The sequence below is a fragment of the Pelodiscus sinensis genome, chromosome 13 (genome assembly GCF_049634645.1).
Source record: "Pelodiscus sinensis isolate JC-2024 chromosome 13, ASM4963464v1, whole genome shotgun sequence".
NCBI lineage: Eukaryota > Metazoa > Chordata > Testudines > Trionychidae > Pelodiscus > Pelodiscus sinensis.
In genome coordinates, this window is record NC_134723.1 from 41,553,040 (window position 1) to 41,576,355 (window position 23,316).

The 23,316-nt window shown below is 46.8% G+C and overlaps 1 protein-coding gene across 1 annotated transcript in view; it reads right to left on the reverse strand.

Moving 5' to 3' along the window:
* The window catches only part of IDS (iduronate 2-sulfatase), a 47,997-nt gene that overhangs the window by 21,608 nt on the left and 3,073 nt on the right, over positions 1-23,316 (reverse strand). The window contains exon 2 of the mRNA XM_075941083.1: positions 18,778-18,846. The gene's annotated coding sequence lies outside the window, so the exon portion shown is untranslated. The remainder of the gene's footprint in view (positions 1-18,777; positions 18,847-23,316) is intronic.

Below are 23,316 nucleotides of genomic sequence, written 5' to 3' on the forward strand. Positions count from 1 at the left end.
TTTGATGCATTTGATCAGTTCCGATATTTTTACACAAGTACTGCTTATAACTGGTAACAACAGAGCTAGTTTAGATCAGTTTCTAGCATTTTAGGTAAATGGAAAATATGCATGAACAACATAGTCTTAGATGACATTTCTCTCATTTTCACCTTGCGATTGCTGATGGAAAAAAACCAGAATTATTCCACATGTTTAATTACAATAAAGCTTGGACTCTCATAGATGCAAATATATTAAGTGGTACTTGATATGAATTTCCCAGTTTGCCTAACATGATTACAGTATTTCAAAAATATTTAGCAATCAACTGCAACTCAATCCCCGGAAAAAACAATGTACATGGATATCAATCATTTTCTTAACAGCAACCGTGTGCCAAAGTTCTGATGCTAGAATGAATCTGAGATGATGGGTGACCTGTTGATTGCAGATACTGAAATCAGCTGTTAGAGAAGTATCCAAAGATCATTCCATTGCCTGACAGTGAAAGTGGACAACATGAAGAAAGCCACCCATAATGGCTTTTTCATTCCATTCTATGTATAAGTCTGTGCAAAGCTTTGTGAAAAGAAAAGAAAAGAAAAGAAAAGAAAAGAAAAGAAAAGAAAAGAAAAGAAAAGAAAAGAAAAGAAAAGAAAAGAAAAGAAAAGAGTCCTGTGCTATGCATTTTAATTGAGTTATAGACATTTAAGACACTTGAGAAGGATTGTTAAATTCACGTCACCGGAACCAAAAGTTTCTACTGTCTAATAACTAGGTGCAGCATGGGTGACAACAATACACGCTTCCCCACAAGGCTCTGCCCACATGCCTCAATGCTGCTCTGGAAGGATCACATCGATGAACGAGAGGCGTGTCGAGTTTCCATGCTCTTTAAGGGCTCGATCCGAAGCCAGTTAGCGTGGGACATGGTGGTGAATTTTGTGAGGTTCACCACTGTGTGCTCCAGAGTCCACACCTGCCCACAAGGAAGTGGACTGAGACTCTATCATTTCATAGAGGGCAGTGGTGACAGCGGGATGAGGAAGTATTGACATGGGCTAGATTCAAACCTTCACCTTGCCCGGACGAGGGATTTTTTCAAAAGAATTTCCCTCAGGAGCAGCTCGGCTAACACGATTGCTAGCGGCATTGGGAGCGTTCACATAAACAAGAGCTCCCAAACCCACCAGCATTGTTATTGCAAACGGTGATGGCATCTTATTTACCCAGGTATCCCTCATTTACTAAACACCGGAGCTGTACCAGTATTAGCTGCCACAGCAGAGGTGAGTCTATGGCAGTAAAGCCTCAATCCCTAGACCCCCGTGTTCATGTGCTGCTATTTTTCTGCTCACCGGGCCTCCGTCAAGAGGCAGACGGGGTCCAGGATGGCATTCCTTAAGTGCAGAACTCTTATTCATTTCCCTGGAATTTCTGAGTAGAAATGACTGTAGCATCAGGTCCATAGCAAAGACCATTACGTGTTTTCCAGCACAGAGATCTTTCCACGTAAGCTCCTACACAGCGTTATCTGCAGAGAGAATTCTCTCAGCCCCTGGGGAAGCTGAACCATGATGAGTACAGAGTCATGTGTCCCCAGCTCAGAACAATAAAGAGCAATTGGTAACAATCCCCCCTGACAGCAGCTAGGGAAGAGTAAGCTGAGAAACAAATGTGAACATCAAAAGAGCTATGTCTGATTTTTACGGTTAGAAAACACAGGATAAATGCAGCCCCTTCCGCTACATCCTTTATGTGGCTGCAAAACAAACTGCCCAACATCCTACAAAACGGCAATGGTTCTGCATGCTCTAGGAGATGGAGAAGGGCAGGATGGTCAAAAAAGTCAACAAAAAGTTTGATAAAAGTGTTTTTTTGAATAAGAAAACATCTTACCACACAAAAAATCAAACGTTTACTTTGCTTTGTCCCCCAAAAAACAATTTTGAACCAAAACAACATTTTTCGTTTTCATTTAGTCTCTCCCTTGTCTCTCCCTTTCTTCCCTCCTCCTCCAAAGGGGAAACCAAACAGTGAACAATGGGAGGGGGAAGTCATTTCAATGCCATTCTATTACATTTCTAATAGAGTCAAAAATAAAGTTTGAACATTTTTAACAAAAACAAACCAACCATTTTTGCTTTGCAGAAAAGATTCTTCATTTGCTACCAGTCCTACCTACAAAACTATGCTTTGGGTTTGCACCCCTTGCCCATCATAGTGCTGTGCTCCACCGAGATTCACTACACTTCGCTGATCCACCAAAATCACTCCGTCCAGTTGCTTGGCCTGTGCCCAGGAATGAAGACTTGGCTGTGTGCATAGTCTGTCCTTGAATGTGGCCTCCACTGACTTCAGTAGAAGTTTGGGTTTGGCGCTAAGCAATCGTTCCATATGCTACATTAGACTCATTAGCAAGTCTAAAAGAATTTGCCTTTGCAGCACACAGAAGAGGGCATGTTTGCACAAGCAATTGGCTGGCCCACTGCATCAGTTCAGCTCTCAAAGAAGCGCACCGTAACAATCCACTGGGAACATCTACTCTAGCATATCCGGAGGGTATGGATCTTCGCTGATTTCCTACCAAAGGAAGAATCAAAGCAAGAAAAAAACTTGTCTGAACTGCCAGAAGGCACTGGCGGGTGATTAGCAGAAAACATTTATCCTTACGCTGATTCAATGAAAAGCAGCGTGGCCTGGCTTTCCCCCTTTGATTTATGCACAGAAAATTTGCACACCGTGCAAGATAGCTTGTGGCAGTGGGATAAATGTGGCCCTCGTGAGCCACCGCTGCATTAGCAAGTATGCATCCTTCTCCGCACATTTGGGGATGAGTTCAAATACTTATTAAGCTGCCCTGGGTATTGAAGTAGCTGTGTTAGTCTGGTTTTGCTGAAACAAAAGACAGGACTATGCAGCACTTTAAAGACTAACAGGATGGTTTATTAGGTAATGAGCTTTCGTGGGCCAGACCCACTTCCTCAGATCAAATTGTGGAAGAAAATTGGCATGACTATATATACCAAAGTGATACAATCAAAAAAAGTGAACACATATAAAATTGACAAATCAGATCTTAGAACAGAGGGAGAGGTGAGGGGGGAGGTTAGTGTCTATGGGTATGTCTATACTAGCCCCCTAGATTGATCTAGGGAGGCTAATGAGGGTGACCGAAATTGCAAATGACGCATGGGATTTAAATATCCCGTGCTTGATTTGCATGTTCCCGGCTGGTTGCCATTTTAGAAATTGACTAGCCCGAAGTAACTGCCTGCATCTACATGCAGCAGTGAAACGGGATTCCAAAATAAAGCCCTAACTCGAATTAGCTGGTAAACCTCATTGCAGGAGGAATACAGCCGCTCCCCGAGTTACGACCACCTCCACTTACAACCATCCGCACTTATGACCAAAGCAGTTGTAAATGCGGATCCGAGTTACGAATGGCGATCCGCGCTTACGAACAGCACGGTCACCATGTAACTCTATGGGATCCGAGACGAACACTTCAAGTTATGGACCAAGCGTGGTCCGTAACTTGTTCGTAATTTGGGGAACGGCTGTACCAGCTAATTCGAGTTAGGGCTTTATTTCGGAATCCCATTTCACTGCCGCGTGTAGACACGGGCAATTACTTCGGGCTAGTCATTTTCTAAAATGGCAACCAGCCGGGAACATGCAAATCAAGTGCGGGATATTTAAATCCCGCGCTTCGTTTTCAATTTCGGTCGCCCTCATTAGCCTCCCTAGATCGATTTAGGGGGTTAGTGTAGACATACCCTATGAGATACTGATATTAGGGGTGATAATTGGGGAAGCTGTCTTTGTATTGAAGCTATCTGGGTATGGAAGGCATTGCCATTGATTCTCTGTTTCAAAAAGAAAGTCTCCCACCTCTATGTGGGCTGCACTGTTCACAGGAAAAGGTCAGTAAATACAGAGCCAGCCCTAGGGACTGGCTTCCTTGTGCAGCAGCGTGTCACCCTGTGGAATTCACTGCTGAGCCTCTGCTGTGACCAGGTTCCCAATTGCACTAGATCATTTTATGGCCATCAATAACACTATCAGCAGGGGGGGAAGACAAGCCATAATAATGATACGAGAACTCAAACTTCATGTTTCAGGTCATAAGCCAATCACCTGCTGGTGTCAAGGGGAATTCCTGTCTTACAGCATTAAATAATTGGCTTGGAGCCCTATACACTAAGGGCACAATTCTAGAGCATCATCACGGGCAAGAGGAGTTTTGCCAACAACTTCAATAGTTGCAGGTAGGGCTTATGAAGCGTTGGACTGGAGTCACCTTATTCTAAGACAGATGTTGACCACTGGCAGGGGCCAGATACCAGACTTGAGAAATATATCGCATGAGCTGTTCTAACCTATCTTACCTTAGGGTGCGTCAACACTGCACCGTTATTCCGGAATCACGGCCGTGATTCCGGAAAAACAATACTAGCGTCCACACAGCAATTCTGTTATTTCAAGAGAAAACTGAAATAACGGAGGGCTTTTTCCAATGTTGGTAAACCTCAGTCCACGAGGAATAACGCCTCTTCCGAAAAAGCTCTTTCAGAAGAGGATGCGTGTGGATGCTCCAATGCTGCTATGTCGGAATAGCTCCTCCCCAGAGCCATTCTACGTTATTCCTCCCGAGTGCCCTCTGGGGCTCTACATCAAGATAGCATGTCCACATTAGGGAAGCCTGCCTCGGACTAATTTGGAGGCTTCCCTGTAGTGTGGACACGATTTCAAAATAAGCTTTCCCAGAAGATATCTTCTGGAAAACTTATTTTGAAAGAAGCTTGCAGTGTAGACGTACCCTTAGGGAAATGTGTGATCCACCATGGATGTGGCAGTTTTGGGGGTGGGTTAAAATACATTTTCAGTCAAAACTGAGTTACAAAGAACTCAGAATTGTTATAAATATAGCTTTAAAATAGCTATAAAAAGCTGCTACTGTCCAATCCAGGCCTTTATTTCACAACAAGGATTCATACTCCATGGCTGTGTCTATACTGGCCACTTATTCTGGAAAATCAGTCGCTTTTCCGGAATAACTTGCCAGCTGTCTACACTGGCCCCTTGAATTTCCGGAAAAGCACTGACGATCTACTGTAAAATCATCAGTGCTTTTCCAGAAAAACTATGCTGCTCCCGTTCGGGCAAAAGTCCTTTTCCGGAAAACTGTTCCGGAAAAGGGCCAGTGTAGACAGCACAGATTTCTTTTCTGCAAAAAAGCCCCGATAGTGAAAAATGACGATCGGGGCTTTTTTGCCGAAAAGCGTGTCTACATTGGCACGGATGCTTTTCTGGAAAAAGTGCTTTTCCGGAAAAGCATCCTGCCAATGTAGACGTGCTTTTTCCAGAAATATTTATAACGGAAAACTGTTCCGTTTTAAGCATTTCCGGAAAAGGGTGCCAGTGTAGACGTAGCCCATAGGTCTTCCATCGACACACCTACTTCATATTTTTATTTTTGAAAAATTCATGAGCTTTGCTTTTGGAACTACACAAAAAGGCAAGAAACTTGCCTAACCCTTAGCACTCTGGATAAGCCAAAAGCATTGTATCAGATTGATTACTAGGCATTATCAGATTGATTACTAGGCATTAACCTTTTTATAATTAAAGAAGATACTTCTATGATTGCCTTTCCATAAGACAAACATTCCCCAGGAAATAAGCACTAGAAAATAAATGTAGCTACTAGATAATATATTCCTAACTCAAAGACACTTAGAGCTCTTCATCTCATGTACAGTCCCTACTCCATGGCTAAAGTGAATTGTATGTAGGTTGCTCATTTATAAATCTCCTCACCTTGTTCTAAGTTCCCACAAATTACCTTGGCTCTTTTCCAATCACATTTATTACCTGGGTTGTTTCTAAAGTATTATTAAAAGCGAGATGGTGACTTCAGGCAGAGCTCTGAACAAGGGGGGGATGGGCTGGAATATGCACCACTACTGAAAGCTTTATGACTCAGAGCCACACCCTGGTCACAATTGCCTGTGTCCTGGCAAACTAGACCAGTGGTCACCAACCAGTAGATCGGGATCTACTGGTAGATCTTGGGACCTTTGACAGGTGATCCTGACAGGTTTGTCCAGGAGGCTATTCAGGGCCAGCACTTCATCTGCCCCTCTAAGCACTGCTATGTTGCTCCTCTCCTCTACTTTGGAGGTGCTCCCCACCCCCAGGAGCCTCCTGCTTGCTGTGCAGGGCCCAAGAAGAAGAAGAGGGGGCACTGATGTCAGGGTGCCCCTTCCCCTCCCTGTACCCCATCTCCACAGAGCAGAGGAGAGCAGGGATGGAGAGAGTTTGCTGGCTACTTTTGGGAGTAGTGCACGGCCAGGGTAAGAGTGAGTTTGTCTTAGCCCCCTGCACCACCACCCAGAAGTCAACTGTGGACCCTGCATTCTGAACCCTGGCCCCAGTCCTGAACCCCTCCTGCACCCCAAACTCCCTCCCAGAGCCAGCACCCTGAATCCCCTCCTGCACCTCAACTCCCTGCCCCAGCCTTAGCTTAGAACCCCCCCCCCCACACACACACACTCCAAATCCTTTAACCCAAGATCAGTGTCTGTATCCCCTTCCCAACCCTCTACCCCCAGTCTGATAAAAGTGAGTGAAGGTGGGGAAGGGAGGGAGGATGAAGTGAGCGGGGGCAGGGCCTTGGAGAAGGGGAGGGAAGGAGGCAGGGCAAGGGTGTTTGGGTTTGAGGTAGATCCTGCATTGCACTTAAATTCAAAAAGTGATCTCGTGCTTAAAAAGGTTGGAGACCCCTGAACTAGACACTTCCTGCAGCAGCTCAGCTGTGCATGGGGTGGAAGATTGTGGAACTAATAAGGGCAGATCTACCCTATGGGGCAATGTCAACCTACAGCACACAACTCCAGCTAGTGCAGGGGGCTGACAGGAAAAACTCTCCCATCACTTGATTTCCTTTATGCTTCTTGTTCTGGTGAAGGGCCGGAGTCAACGAGAGAGTGATCGGTGGTCAATTTAGTGGGTCTTTACTAGACCCACTAAATCGATCTCTGGGTGAATTGATCACCTCCCACACTGATCTCCAGGTTAGTGTAGACCTGCCCTTAGGTTACTCCTATTCCCTGTCCTTTCATCCACTAGTTCTATAGCAGGAGTAAGCCTATGTTCAGCTTGGGGAACCCATGCAGAAGTCTCATTTATCATTCCCTCCTGTGGGCATGTAGGCCACAGTACCCTAGCCCTTAGGAAACAGTTTTACAGAACTATGAACCCAGGCTCTGAGACTGTCAATTTAATGTAAACCTTAAAGTACATTAAATAGCTCCCCACTGAGCATAGGCAACACGGTGTAAACAAGCTGTCTCGTGGTGCTATTGATCCTTTAATCCAGGTCTCTAGTAAGGACTGTTCTGATAGCTACTCAGTCACTAACTCCTCACCCTTGTCTTTGGAATCCCGGTTTTGTAACCACTGCCACTTCAGGGGGGTATTTTGGATAGCATATTCTGTGTACTATTACTGTAAAAACGTGACCTTCACTTTTTTTGGTAGCTATGAAATCCACCCGGCCCTCTTTCATTCTCATTAAAACTACCTCTGAGGAACTGTCTTATAAACTCATTAGCATTCAGGAACTGCTAACAAAGAGGTCACCTTCTTCTCCGTTGAACAAGACTCCATCTCAAACATTAAAACCTCTCAGCTAGCAATTTATGACAAGGGCACTGAAGTACACAGGACTTGTGTTTTCAGGCTAAGGTGCTGTTGTGTGCAGTGATATTTTGTCTGTGAAACACCAGAAGAGTCACCTCAGGGAAAAATCTAATTGCCCCTCCCATGGATATACAGAGTGCAAAATAATTACCACTGAGGGATGGCTGAGGAGAAGATAGGAGAGTGCAAGTGTTGACTGAATGGGTTAGAGTAGTGGTTCTCACAGTGCAATCTATGGACCACTAGTGGCCTGCGATAGTCTGGTAGGTGGACTGCAGTTTCGGAGCTCACCCCCGCCTTGCAGCAGGAAGCCTCATGCTCTCCCCCGTGAGGATGGAGCGCCAGCACCAGCTTCGTGCTATGTGTTGAGGGGAGGGTGAGCCTCATGGGCTGGATTTGGCTTGCGGGGGAAGGAAGTGGCTCCACACACGGCTGCTCCCACTTGGGGACCACCCCCCCAGGAAACCGTTCACTTGAAGGCGTTTCTCACTGCTCTCATTGGCCAGAGTCATGGCCAGTGGGAGCAGTGGGGGGCAGTGCATGGGAGCAGTGGGAGGCATGGAGCCAGATAAGCGCTCCCATCCCCCTTATGCCCAGATCTCACACCCCCAGCACCCTCACACACACGCTCGCCCACCAAGAACACACACCTTCAGCCCACTCCTGCACCCTCCTCCCACCCGTGCCACCACCCTCAGCCTGCTCCTGCCCCCTCTCCCACCTAGTACCCCTACCCTCAGCCTGCTCCTGCCCCCTCCCTCCCACCCAGTGCCCCCACCCTCAGCCTGCTCCTGCCCTCTCTCCCACCCAGTGCCCCTACCCTCAGCCTGCTCCTGCCCTCTCTCCCACCCAGTGCCCCTACCCTCAGCCTGCTACTGCCCCCTCCCTCCCACCCAGTGCCCCCACCCTCAGCCTGCTCCTGCCCTCTCTCCCACCCAGTACCCCTACCCTCAGCCTGCTCCTGCCCTCTCTCCCACCTAGTACCCCTACCCTCAGCCTGCTCCTGCCCCCTCCCTCCCACCCAGTGCCCCCACCCTCAGCCTGCTCCTGCCCCCTCCCTCCCACCCAGTGCCCCCACCCTCAGCCTGCTCCTGCCCTCTCTCCCACCCAGTACCCCTACCCTCAGCCTGCTCCTGCCCCCTCCCTCCCACCCAGTGCCCCCACCCTCAGCCTGCTCCTGCCCTCTCTCCCACCTAGTACCCCTACCCTCAGCCTGCTCCTGCCCCCTCCCTTCCACCCAGTGCCCCCACCCTCAGCCCGCTCCTGCCCCCTCCCTCCCACCCAGTGCCCCCACCCTCAGCCCGCTCCTGCCCCCTCCCTCCCACCTAGTGCCCCCACCCTCAGCCCGCTCCTGCCCCCTCCCTCCCACCTAGTGCCCCCACCCTCAGCCCGCTCCTGCCCCCTCCCTCCCACCCACTGCCCCCACCCTCAGCCCGCTCCTGCCCCCTCCCTCCCACCCAGTGCCCCCACCCTCAGCCTGCTCCTGCCCCCTCCCTCCCACCCAGTGCCCCCCCCCCTTAGCCCGCTCCTGCACCCATCCTCCTGGTCAGTCCCTCTCCCCCAGCCCACTCCTGCATCTTTTTGTGATCGTGAGTGGTTGGCTGATGTTCCGTGGAGGAGTCTGCGTTGAGCTGGGTGGGCCATGGGCCAAGCAGTCTGAGAACCGCTGGGTTAGAGCGAGAGCTGCAAGAGGGCAGCGGGGTTAAGCCTGCTGCATATTAGTGTGGCTCTTCTCTGCTTTTACTTAATGGAACTTCTAATCATGTCAGATGGGGGGGGGGGGGGGGATGAAATGAGCCAAATGAAGATGTTGTAACAGGAATGGAAATGGCAAACTGTCTCTATCATCAGAGCAAACCCTTGTGTGGGGTTTTTTTTTTAATTTATGCTGCCTCTTTCTGTTCACAGTACATCCTAGGGAAACGGCCTCTTAAGTGGAAGATCTGTGAACAGAGGCGAAATTCCCTAAGTACTCAGCATTTCCTTACACGGCTGCAGGGTGTTTAAGTATTAATTGTGAAATCAGCAATTGGTTACACACCAATAATATTTTAACCAAATATCACTTACTGAATTAAATACATCATGAGATAGCCAAGAGGTAGAGCCAATACAATCCAGGACACATTGGCTGGGTCTAGACTGGCCAGTTTTTCCGGAAAATCAGCCGCTTTTCTGGAAAAACTTGCCAGCTGTCTACACTGGCTGCTTGAATTTCCGCAAAAGCACTGACTTTCTACTGTAAGAAATCAGAGCTTTCTGCGGAAATACTATGCTGCTCCCATTTGGGCAAAAGTCCCTTTTGTGCAAAACTTTTGCGCAAAAGGGCCAGTGTAGACAGCTGAGATTTGTCTTCTGCAAAAAAGCCCCGATCGCGAAAATGGCGATCGGGGCTTTTTTACGGAAAAGCGCGTCTAGATTGGCCACGGACGCTTCTCCGCAAAAAGTGCTTTTGTGGAAAAGCATCTGTGCCAATCTAGACGCTCTGTTCCGGAAATGCTTTTAACGGAAAACTTTTCCATTAAAAGCATTTCCGGAAAATCATGCCAGTCTAGACATAGCCATTCAGATACGGTCACTCTAGTGGGATTCAGAGAACGCAGCTCTAACCTCTTACTGTACATGGAGATAAACTCAGCAAAGGAATTCTTTTCTGGCTAATCTTCATTCTCTGTCTTTTTCTGTAATAATCTGTTCCGTTCAGTGGCCAGCGCCTTGCACAGTGCTCACACAACTCCCCTAGGTTGGATCCCGTGAGGTACCAAGCACTCTCTGAAAGATGCTGAGCCGCATCAGTCCTCACTCAAGTCAACGGAGTGTTTGTGCTCAGTAGTTTAGAAGAAGCGAGGCAGAGCCTTGCAGGTTTGAACTGGGTGAGGAGATCAAAGGCACACACCCTCCACCCTTCTTCCAGAACATAGGTTTTACGGTCCAATAGATGTTGGCAAAAATAAACTGCGCCTTGGAGAGTTTATTGTATTGTTCAGTTTATTCATAATTTGTAACACCTTTTCACTATATGTGCTCCGTGGGAAAAGGAGGGATTCTTAAATCCTATCATAAATATAGTATAAATAAATAAAAACATTGCCTGGATTTTTATTTTTTAAACACCTTGCTTTGGAGCAGGGACTATCAATTCACTTGCAAGAGTGACTTTGCATCAAGAATGCACCTTTGGCCATCCCCAGGAAAAACCACCCAAATTAGCCCAAATTGTAAGTCAAATTGCTCAGTGGAGACGTGCTAGAGCTTAATTTCCCAAAGATTTGATAGACACTCTCCAACCGCGGGCTGAGTAAGCTGGACTTTTCTGCAATTCCAGCTCTGTGCTAGTACAAGTTGTGCCAGTTCCTGATCCAGGCATTGGAATGGAAAGCAGGCAGCCTGTCCCTCCTCTGTTCTCAACAACTCACCTGCCAGGCCCAGGGAACTGCTGGAGAAAAGCTGCCTGAACTGAATGCAGAGGGGAAAAGCGCCGGTGCTAGATGAGGGGGAGAAGAGTAGATTGGGACAAGGTACCTGGGTAGAAGGAAGAGGGAAACTGGGAGCCACTGGGGACAGGGAGCATGGGTGTAGGGCTGACTGAAGGGCAGCAGAGGCACAGAGCAGACAGAGAGACAGATCAGGCAAGGAGTCAGGAGGAGGGGAAGTAGGCTCAGCAGGGAAGAAGGGTGGGGACAAAGATATGGAGGGAGTGAGATGTGGTTTACAGACCACACACAAAGGGAGTGATGGAGCAGCATGGGTAGGACCTCCCTGGTCCGGCACCCGCAGGGCCTGAGTAGTTCCGAACCATGGAGTTTGCCTGACTAGGGAAGGTCAAGGCTCCCCACTTGGCTGTAGGCTCTGACCCCAGCTGGGGCTGTGCTCCCTGCCCCCCAGCCCCGCTGCCTCCAAGCCCCAACCATGCTAGATCCCACTGGGGCTGAGCCCCCGCCCTGCAACCACACCAGCCCCATCTGGGAGCCAACCCGCAGCCTCCAGCCCCAAACAAGGCGGCACTTCTTGCCACCGTCCCCAAACGGGGCTCCACTCCTGGCCACCAGCCCCACTGCCTCCAGCTGCACTCCCCACCATGCTGCATCAGCCCCACTGGAGCTGTGCTTCTGAACCTATCCAGCTGGGGTTCTCTGGTCCTGCTGGACCATGGAAGTTGCCAGACCAGAGAGTCCTGAATTTTAGAGGTTCAACCTGTACTAGGCCAAGAGGACGAGCTCCAAATGGAGGACCTACTTAAAAGGGGACTGGCAGTCAAGCCAGAGGAAAATGTCCTTCACCAAAGAGCAATGGGAGAAATGCCCATGCATTGAAGTATGAAACGAGTAGCTTTAACCTTTTCAGCTAAGATTGGCATCCCTAGCTCCACTATTTCCATTAAACAAATATGAAGACTGTTGGGAATTAAGTAGACAAGAATTTACTGGATGCTTCAAACTCCCCACAAGTTAATAAGGTCAAAAGGTGGGTAAAAGATTTGGGTGTAAAGGAAGAACCAGAAGAAATTTAGCCATGGGAAATCAAACTACACCACAACCATCTCTCCAGCCACGATCTGGAGTTGGACGACAAAATAAAGGCAAGAGCAAGGCCATCAAATATGACAACTAAAAATCACGAGTTCGTCCATGACAAATGAGGTCAATGTTGCCGAATCTATATGGACATCTCTAGAAATGGCCTTTGGTATGCCTGAATTTTGAGTTAAGAGATCTATGAAACGATCCAGTTATGGGGTCATTAGATTACGAGAGTGGAATTGGGCGGGTATGCTCTTGAACGGACCGGGATAAGGGATGTGCACCAAACTATGTCCGCTGTCCTCTCTGACTCTTTATTGAGCACAGTGGGGATCAGAAAGGGAGCCTCTGAGAGCAGGAATTATTTCATTAATGGCATATTTTTCGTAACCCTGGAAATCACGCCTGCCACTGGGCTGGGGTAGAAGTAAAGAGGGCAACTGCTCCAGGACCTAGAGATTCAAAAGAGCTCAGGGTTCCCAGCTGCTGCTGCTACTATGGCAGAGGTGGTGGCCAGAGCCTTAATCTCTTTAAAATTGCCACTGAAGTCCCGTGTGGGACGCTCCAGGCAGTACTGAGAGCTGCCTGGGATACGCACAGCATGCTCCAGGCAGCATGGAGCTGCTTGGGGAGGCTACCCCTATCCCTGCCCCTTCCATCCAAGGCCCTGGAGACAGGCCCTTCCTTCCTGCCTTGTCCAGGGGCCCAGCAAGTTTGTCAGCCCCACTTCTGGAAATAGTACAGGTGGAACCTCTCTAGTCCAGCACTCTCTGGTCTGGCAACATCTGTGGTTTGGCATGATTTTAGTCAGCTGGATGTCCATTCATCATGGGTGCAGCCAGGTTTCCCGTATTGCATGAAGCTTGTTCACAGCCACCAGTCCTGGCTCTGTGTTCTGGGCTGTTATTTAGCTCTCATTGACCTTTAAATGTCTTCTAAGAGCCCAGTCAGCAGTGGAAGTGTTGGCGATGCTGCGAGACACTATTGACCTCCTGTGGTTCAGCACATTCCCTGGTTCTGCCCCCGTCAGGTCCTGAGGGTGCTGGACTGAAGAGATTCAACATGTACAGTTAGGAGGCCCAGTAGTAATAGTATGGATGCCAGCACATGTTGCGATACCAGGAAATGAAATACCAGATAAAGCAGCAAAAATGCCTTAAAAATGAGGAGATTGATAAAAAGATCCCTCTGAAGAAGGAGTGGCAAGAACCATGGACCAAAGAGGAGGGAAAAACAGACAAAGGTTCCAGGAAGCAAATGGTACACATGATAGCTCCAAGAGACGCAGCGAAGTGACTATATTTAGATCCGAAAAGGTCACTGTGACCTGAAGGGTAATTTATATTTCTGACACATGTACAGAGACGGGTTGTGCAACACCAGCAACGCCCAAGAAAAAGCTGAGCGTCTGTAGCGGAGACCGAGAGATTCTTCACAAAGAACTGAGACGTCCCACGGAGCAAGCCTGGAGTTTGAACGGGCTGGTGAGAGTACCAGGGAAGTAGGGGAGCATGGAAAAGGTGTTGCTTCACTGAGGCTGCTGCCCTTAGAAACCAAGGAAGAGAGCAAGCTGTGTCGGAAGGAAGCCAGGTCACAGCTTCAGAAAGAGAGAGAGCCGCAGAGTCTGGTCAGTGGGTTAGACCTGACAAGGAGCCTGCCTCTGCTCTCTGACAAGGGAGAATGACGGGATGCTGAGAAATGAGCTGGGACGTCCCCATTTGACTTAACTGTTGGGCCTGACTGGGCACTCTTCTGGATTTGGGGACAGAGAATGGGGAGTTTGGATGAGGCCGAGGCCAAGCTGGTCAGGTGTGTCACTAAATGAAGGCAGAGACATTCCTTGCCCCTTTGCCTGGGGCTTGTGTAGAGGGAGAACCTGCACCCACCTTTCCTTTCCCTGCCCCCTCTCCCGCCCGTCTGGCTGGGAGAGCTCCACTTGGTTTGCTGGCCCCCAAGTGAATCCCACTACAGGAAGAGCTGGGAATGGCTGGGGTAGGAAACTAGGAAGAGAAGCCTGCAAAAGGAGGAGCCAGGGGGAAAAAAGAGAGAGGAACTCATTTTGCTCCAGTGTCTGAAATGAAACCCAAGGTTCCTGAAACTCACCCATCCTCTGCTGTGAGCAAATGTCTGGGAACCTCACGTGCACAATGTCTTACTCCCTGTTAAAGATAACAGCCTACCGCTGCAGCAAGTTAAGTGGTTAGCTCTGTGTGGTGGCTCTAGAGGTTCCAATCCCACTGGGATATTCAAGGGAGATAAGGACTCAGCTACCACAGGGTGCCCTGGCCGGACCGGTAGCTGTGGGGCCAATGGCAATGGAGTAGTCCCAATGCCAGGGAGCCCCAGCCAGGCCAGATGCAGCGGAGCCGGGGCCGGGGCTGGCTGGGGAGCTCCAGCCTCAGGGAGCCCCACCCCTGCCGGCGGCTGGGGGACTGGGGCTGGAGCCCGAGACTGGCAGCAGTGGACAGTCTGGCAGCAGTGGGGCTGGGGCCAAAAGCGGAATCATCAGCTGGGAGAGGCAGTGGATCGGGAGGCCTCTCCCAGTGGATCGGGAGTGGATCGGGAGGCAGTGGATCGGGAGGCTGGGGACCTCTCTTGGTCTGGCAAATTCACTCATTCAGGGCCAATCAGACCGTGAATGTGCTGGACGAGGGAGGTCCAACCTGCAACAGTAATAAAATACATACAGACATAAAAATACCTAGTATATAATTAGGAAGTTGTTTTCAATCAAGGAAGAGGGCATACGATATGAAGTCTGATTTTACGAATCCCTTCATGTGATTTCAATGTAAATTTCGCAGTCTGCATTCTACACACAAAAGGTCTGCAAGATCAATCCATACTTCTAAGAGCTACTTCACTTCTCTCTTATGCCCTCCCCTCCTTACTTCTCACTGCTGTTTAAATTAAAGCAAGTCACTCAATACTCAAGGATGTCCCTACTTTCTCCCCATAATTCAAACTCTAGCCAGGCCTTCTCGCTTGATGGGTTGTGGGCGAGAGAAAGGAAGGTGTTTTCTTAACTCTGATTAGCTAGTGTGAGATAAAATTCTAGTAGGAACAAGGCTTTTGGTAGTTTTCACTGAAGTTAGCACCTCAGTCTTTAACTTGCCCTATTAATTACAGGCTGCCTGGTCTTTATTAGGATTTCATAGCTGCGAACTCAAGAAGAATACATATTCCCCCCCCCCCCCTCCCTGAGAGACAAGACATAAGTATTGTTTCAAGGAACAGGTTGTTAACTTTGCACTGGAAAGCAAATTATTTTAAAACCCCATGGTTGTATTTCAAAAGCTCCATTGGAAAAATAAAGTTGTTGGTCTAAAGAAAGCAAAGGTTTGAAATACTTCCTGCCCTTTTTTGTGATGTCCAAAAGTTTTTGATGCATTACAGGCAGCCCCTGACTTGTGACACGATCGGTTCCTGGGGAAGCATCGCAAGTCGGGGGTGTCGTAACTCGAACCCACGTTTACAATAGGCGTTGTCGTAAATGTGGGCCGAGGACGTAAGTCGGGGTTTTTCAGCCCCTTCCGCACTTACAAAAATGGTCATAAGTGCAGGGGGTTGCAACTCGGGCCATCATAAGGTGGGGTTTCCTGTATTTAAACTTAGCAGCAATGACAATGTCATTTAAATGTCAGTAGAAATGTACAAGAGTCATATCAAATTCTGAACTAAAATTCAAACATAACAGGTACTGTAATTGAACTGAGTGGTAAACTGACTAGATCAGGGGTGGGCAATAATTTTTGATGGGGGGCCACTCCAAGAATTTGGTAAGTGATCAAGGGCTGCATTCCTCTATGATATTAATGGAGCAGATGCAGGGTCTGGATGGAGGTTGCAGTGATGGACTGTGGCATGGGGGGGGCAGATCTGCAACGGTGTTTGGATGAAGGAAGGAGTTGTGGGGTTTGGGTAGTGACCTGGGGCAAGGGATTGAGGTGCAGGGTCTGGGAGGGGATATGGGTGCAGTAATGGGGGTCCAGAGGGTTTGGGTTATGTGGGATGGGGGTGGGTTGTGACCTAGAGCAGGAGAGGGTTGTGAGCTGGGGCAAAGGATTGGGGTGCAGGGTCTGGGAGGGGCCATGTGTGCAGGAGCAGGAGTGCAAAGGATTGGAAGAGGGAAGGTCTGGGGTGTTAGAGGTGGACTCTGGCTGATAGGTGCTTACCTGGGCAACTCCCAGCCAGCAGCCCAGCAGGTTCCTCAGGCAGGCTCCTTGCCCTCTATGCCCCCACAAGCCACTCAGAGCAGCTGGCTGCAGGGGCTATGTGTGCTGCTCTGAACGCTGTGAGCCAGGGTGGCAGGCGGGAGGAGAGGCAGGGAGCCTGTCTGAGGTGCCCGCTGGGCCATGGACCAGATCCGGCAGCTTGGTTGGCCAGTAGGCCGTATTTTGCCTGCCTCTGGACAAGAGATAGTTTAATACCAGTTTAATACCCCTACACAAATAAGTCACAGAAATAATGTTGGGTGAAGTGTTGTATGTGAATTGATCCCAAGATATGAAACAAGGTGGGTGAAGTAATACCTTTCATTGGACCAACCTCTCTTGGCAAAAGAGAGAACTTTCAAGTTTACACAGAGCTCTTCCTGAGCTCTAGAAGTTGGTCCAATAAAATATATTACCTCACCCACCTTGTCTCTAGCATAAATCACTTTGCAGTTGAGTTGAAGTGTTGTGGAGCATTAATAGACCACAGAGTGAATTTTGCCAGGAAAACATTTGAATATTCTACCTGGATATATCAGCACTCAGCAATAAAACAACGATAGATAGATAGATAGATAGATAGATAGATAGATAGATAGATAGATAGATAGATAGATAGATAGATAGATAGATAGATAGATAGATAGATAGATAGATAGATAATCTTCTGTATTTTATTATAATATTCAATGTTATTTCTTTTGTTTATATTATGTTGCCACTAGCAAACTTTATATGGCCTGACATTAGAACAGGCTACAATTAAGACTTTTCATATTTAAAAATATGCTACTTTTGTTGCACAATAATGTCTCCTAAAGAGAAAAATCAATACTTTCATAAAATACCAAATAGCTTGTGGTGTTTTGACATTTTAAAAGCCACTTGTTTAACTCTATTTATTCAATAAACTAGGAAAGGGGGGAAATTTTGCCCTTTAACTAGTTGGTGTTTAGAATTCAGATGACTATTACTTTGGGCAATTAAACAAACAAGCACAAAGTGGGAACTGAAAATAAAATATGAAAATCAGCCCTGCAATATCTCTGGCATCCAGCATTCAACAGTGATTGAAAACAAAACTCTTCAAAAGATCCCCTGAGAATATATCAATGAACAAATTACATAGTGACAACATCAGAAGGTGCCATTAATGGGAGCTAGGTCAAATCTCATATTAGTTCAAGGATTTTTACAGCTTATTAAAAGAAAAGCTGTAATCATGCCACCTAAAATATTCATATTGAGGTTGTGACACAAATGGATGAAGTAATGAAATGTACAGTTAAGTACAGATAACCTCTGACAAGTACAGCATGGGCCCAGCCCTGCTCCCATGGAGATATTGGCATTGACTTTGGACAAACAGCACTGGTCCTCCTGCTTCCAAATGAACAATCCTTGCTCAACCCAATGAAGCAACGTCCCAAAGCTGCCTTCAAGTTAGCTAGATTAGCCAGGTGAGAATTCCTGCAGCATCGTGGAATCCCCAATCAAAACAGAAAGAATGTAGCCTCCAACACTGGGGTCATGAGTGTGTTATACTCCACCAATTCCCCAAATGTTACAACAATATCTCAAAGGCCATTACAAGCCTCCATATTTTAGAGCACCCATGAGGCTGCTCTATCTTATGCCAGTGCACTGACTAACCACTATCACTCAGCCATCTTTACCTCCCCACCTTAAGTCCTGCACCAGAATATGAGTGGTCACGAGGAACAAGGGCCTGGGAGATTTGCTACTGGCTTCAAAGGAGCAGGAACCGGCTATTTATTTAGGCACTCTATCAGTATCAAGTCCCTACGCGCAAGGTATCAAAGAAATCAGCCAAATTCTGAGATTACTAAATCAGCCTGCAAATGCACTGTTTGGATCAATGTTATGTTAGATTCAGCCCTCTCTTCTACATACTACATCAGATATGCACCGCACTTTTCTGTTTTTGCAAAAGCAAGTCAGACAAGAGGAAATTAACACACATCCTGCCTCAACCACACCCTGGCTCTGGTTAAGGCTGAAATCTGCAAATTGTGAATAGAAGTTACTGCACTTGTATTAACTGAGTTTTGGTTTTGCTCAGCATCAAAGCAGGTAAAAGGATTTAACAATTCAAAGGGAAGGAAGAAGGAAAAAACACTATTAGCAAGGCTGCCGTTTACCTGTGAACTCCCAGGGGTATTGTTTACTTACAGCTTGTCAATTACAATACTTGTGTTTGGGGTGGGGGTCTGGCCAGTGATTCCTCCCAAATTGCAAAGGCTGCAATTGCCTATTATTCGCATATAGCGCCCCTTTCCCTGAGCCTGAGAAAGAGCAAGGGGCTGCCTATACCTCTGCACCTGTGTTACCTTGCACAACTTGGGGCCCAGCGCAGATCCGTCTCAATCTGTATTCAGGTGTAGTCGTTGTCTGCGTCTCTGCAAATGTATCAAAGAAACACACAAAATTAATAATGAGGCAAAAAGAAAGAGCACTAGAAAGACAGCCTTGGCCACGGGAGACACCAGGGCCTGCATCTCCCCAGGCGAGAGAGAAGAGAGGCAGCAATATGCCCTGAACATCACAGCTGGGGAAAGAAGGGACCCCAGAATCAAACTTACATAGCCCAGTGGGGGGTTTCCACCAGTGCATGCACAGCACCCACCTTCCAACTTTAGCGTATATCTACGCTGCATTCCTCTTTCAAACGAACTGTGGATTTGAATTTCCCGTGCTTCATTTGCATAATCGCATCCGGCCGCTTTTTTGAAATACCCTATTTCGAAAAAAGAAACGCTGTCTAGACGCAGTTATTTTGAAAGAAAACCCTTCTTTCGAAATTACCCTTAAACCTCATTTTATAAGGAGTAAGGGTAATTTCGAAAGAAGGGTTTTCTTTTGAAATAGCTGCGTCTAGACAGCGTTTCTTTTTTTCGAAATAGGGTATTTCGAAAAAGCGGCCGGATGCGATTATGCAAATGAAGCACAGGAAATTCAAATCCGCACTTCATTTGAAATTTGCTCAGCTGAATTTGCATTCCTCTCTTGAAAGAGGAATGCGGTGTAGCCGTACCCTTAGTGACTGCCAGCCTGCAGCCTAGCAGGCGGGCAGGGATTGCGGGGAAGAGAGATCCCATTAGCCTTGGGAACACCCAAGTTGCACGTGCCACTAGATGTGCACTACGCAGAGGAGAGGGCTGAATCTAGCCTAACATTGATCCAAACAGCCTACCTGCAGGCTAGTTTAGTAACCTCAAAATCTGGTGGATTTCTTTGATACCGTATCGTTGGTGTATTGTCTTTCAACACCCTCTCCAGGGGATCCAATGCCACGTAAAAATAATAATATAGAAATAATATAGGGATGATTACAGGGTTTGGAGTTATTTTGCTGCTCAATGCACTTCCTGGGAAAGGTAAAAATATAAAATAGTCATTTTCGTGATGAATGCAAAAACAGCCAGTCCCTTGTTTGATTCCATCCAGATTCCTTTGGAAGTTCCTGATCAGCTGAATAACATTTCCTGGGCAAGAGTGAGAGACAGTAGCCACTTTCAGGGACTGCCTCTAGACCCAGATGTCCCCATTGTCTGATGGTTTCTCCCCACTGGTCCCACTAACTTGTTTGGGTAAAGGTGATTTAAACAGAGGACACCTCTGCAAAACAACATCTCTGTACCCACTACTCAGGGGTTTCTAGCCTCACTTGAATGGAGCAGCACAAGGAAAATGAGGAAATACACTCATCCCCTTCCGGAATTCTATTTGCCTGGATGCCTTCTTTAGATCCTGCTGCTTTCTAGACAGGTTCTGTCTGTGCTCACCTCAGGCTTCAGTTTCCCTGCTGCAGATGAAACTCTCCCTCCTGCCCTGCAGTCTGACTTAGCGGACAATGCTAACCAAGAGACCAGCAGCATTTTACATGGGGGACTTCAACAAGTGGGAAGGGGGAAAAATCTGCTAATGAAACATTGGCTTCTAATTTATTGTTTATTTATTTTGGGAACATTTAGCTGATTGGTGGTGGTGGTGGGGGGGATTTTAAAGTCCAGTTTAGAATAATGTTGCTTGTGACCAGTTTCATTGCTATAAAGGTGAAGATCTTGCTTCAATGCTGACCCACTCTCCATTGTTTAGCTTTGTTCCTAGCATATTTTCCTGCATCTTGCAATTTCTTTTCTAGCTCAGTCCTTTGGGGGGACTATTTCACCGCCTGGGCAGTCAGCCAAACATCATGACTGTGGAAGAAGTATCTCCTTGATTTACTCTGTCAGGCTTTCATGAATATTCTTAAGCTCAGAACTGTTTTATTAGACTTGTAAATTATTCACGGTTTTTGAGTTAAGCTCATTTCTTGTTAATTTTATTTTGGTGCTATCTGTGGGCATGTCTATAATACATCCAAGAATCACATTAGTCCTTTTTGCCACAGCATTGCACTGAGAGTTCATGTTTAATTGTTGATCCCTGGATGCTTTTCAGAGTCATGGCTCTCTAGACTCCCTCCCCACATACAGGTGTACATTTCTTGTTCCCAGGGCCGGCCCAAGGCATTCTGGCATCCTGGGCACGGGTGTGCGGCACCGCCCCCAGGCGCACAGCACATGCGTGGGCCCGCCCGCGGGGAGTGGGCCCGCCCCCCTAGGGTGCACAGGCCTGCCCCTGGGGCGCACGGCACAAGCATGGCCCAGTCCAACCCAGCTGTCGCTGCTGGCACACGCACCAGGCCATGTAGGTCCCCGCGGCCATGGAGGGAAGGGCGTTGCTGGCCGGCACCACGGGGATACAGGCGGGCTGGCACTGTGGGGGCCGGGCGCACGGCACCTGATGGCAGCTGTAAGGGATGCCATGCGCCCCTTACAGCTGCCATCAGGCGCCCCCCATTGGTTGGCACCCTGGGCAGCTGTTTGGCTTCCCCATGCCTCCGTCCAGCCCTGCTTGCTCCTATAGGTGTAAACTTTAATTTGGCTTAATTAAAACAGGTTTTGTTTTAATTGGCCCAACTTACCAGGGAAATCAAGTCACTCTCTCGCTGACTGTTCTATCCTCATTATTATTTAATATGGGCGAAGGAAGTGTATGAACAAATTAAATATTCCAGTATGGGGAAATGCAAAAGTTATAGTTTTCATAATGATCTTAGCCACATTTGACTTGCACATTCAAGCTAACTCTTTCTTGAAGTTATTAGTGAGTATCTCAGAGAATTTGAGCCTCTGTATATTAAGGGATACACTGAATCCAAAATAGTCTATGGGTTTGATCATGAATTTCTTAGGAAAGTGTGGATCCCATTGTCTCGACGAAATGAAGAGATGCCAGCCAATATGGCAAGTTACTGTGAGAATGTGGGATGAAATATGGTTTAAGTCAGTGGGAGATTCGCCAGATGTCAGTGGAACCATGACTCATCTTTGTATTTCCTGCCTTTGAATTGCTTAAATTGCAACATTAACATTACATTGATGTACAATTTTTTATTTAATTGTCCTGAGTTGAGTTCAATAGGACCTTACTAGGAGCTCAGTACTTTTGAAATTTAGGCTACTTATTTAGGTGTCCCAATAAAGACATAAGAGACAAGCTTTAGGCGTTCTGGTTTGAAGATTTTGGTCAGACTCTTGACTTATTGCATTGTGTATTTCCATTGTTTCTTAGCTGAAAAAAATCTGCAATTTTAGGACTGCACTGTGAAAAAGCAATATAAAACTACTCCCGTGTAATGAAGCTGCATTAGTATTAGGTATTTACATTAGATCATTGTTCCATAAATACAATGTAAATCTGGACTCAATAGACATTTCATATTGTATATATGTAAAAAAGGATTCTAATAATAAAAATGGTCATAAGGGGTCAGACCAATGATCCATCCAGCCCAATACCCTGTCTGCCCACAATGGCCAGTGCCAGGTGCTTCAGAGGGAATGAACAGAGCATGGAATCAACAAGTAAGCTACAGAAGAGGGGATGGATCATTCCCAGTTCCTGGCAAAATAACTGGGCTGGCAATTGCTTCTAAACTAAGGTCTAATCATCTGGGAAGCTTCTACTTTTAAAATGTTGTCATCCCTTCCTCTTCTTCTCCTCTCCCCCCCCCCCCGCCAAAATACCAGCTTAATCTTTTTTACAGAAAAACACAAAGAAACATGTAATAACTATTTAACTATTCCACATCCTTCTTACTTTTCTTTTACATTCATTATCACTCTTTTCCAAAAATACTCATTATAATCGCATTTTTCTCCCAAACACCCATTTTTAAAGTAGTGTCAACCTGTCTTTCCGAAAAGGATTAGTTGCCTCTATTTATCATCCAGTTGCAGCTGTAACAATAGATCACACTTCCATAATTATTTAATAGATTGTTTGATCTAAATTTTATCTGGTAAAAAACATCAATCATATTAAGAAGTGACACTCAGCCAACTCAGCAAAAGAAGAAAAACTAAAAACTGGTTGTGTGTGTGTGTGTGTGCGCGCGCGCGCGCGCATGTGCGCACATGCCCAGGAGTTTTGGTAACTAATCTGTTTTGTAAATTGCTTTAATCACGACAATTTCTCACACAGCATATTATTTATTTCATAATTGTAACATAAGAATTAGACTAGAATTAATTCAGATATAAATTGATAAATTAGGTTGTTTCCTTGAAATGCAAGGATACATTTGCTAGTTTGCTACTATTATTTAATTGTAGTTTGCAAAAGTAATATTGTCCTCAGACTGCTCATTACGAAAACATGACACCATCTTGAAAAAAACCCCACAATGTAAAATCATAAATCACAATTATTTTGAGCCTCTGAAGATAACCTGAATTTTTGTCTGAAACATACAAGGCTTTGGTTATCAGTAATCTATCCATGATCCAAGCAAAACAAACAAATGGTTTATGGAGGTGGGA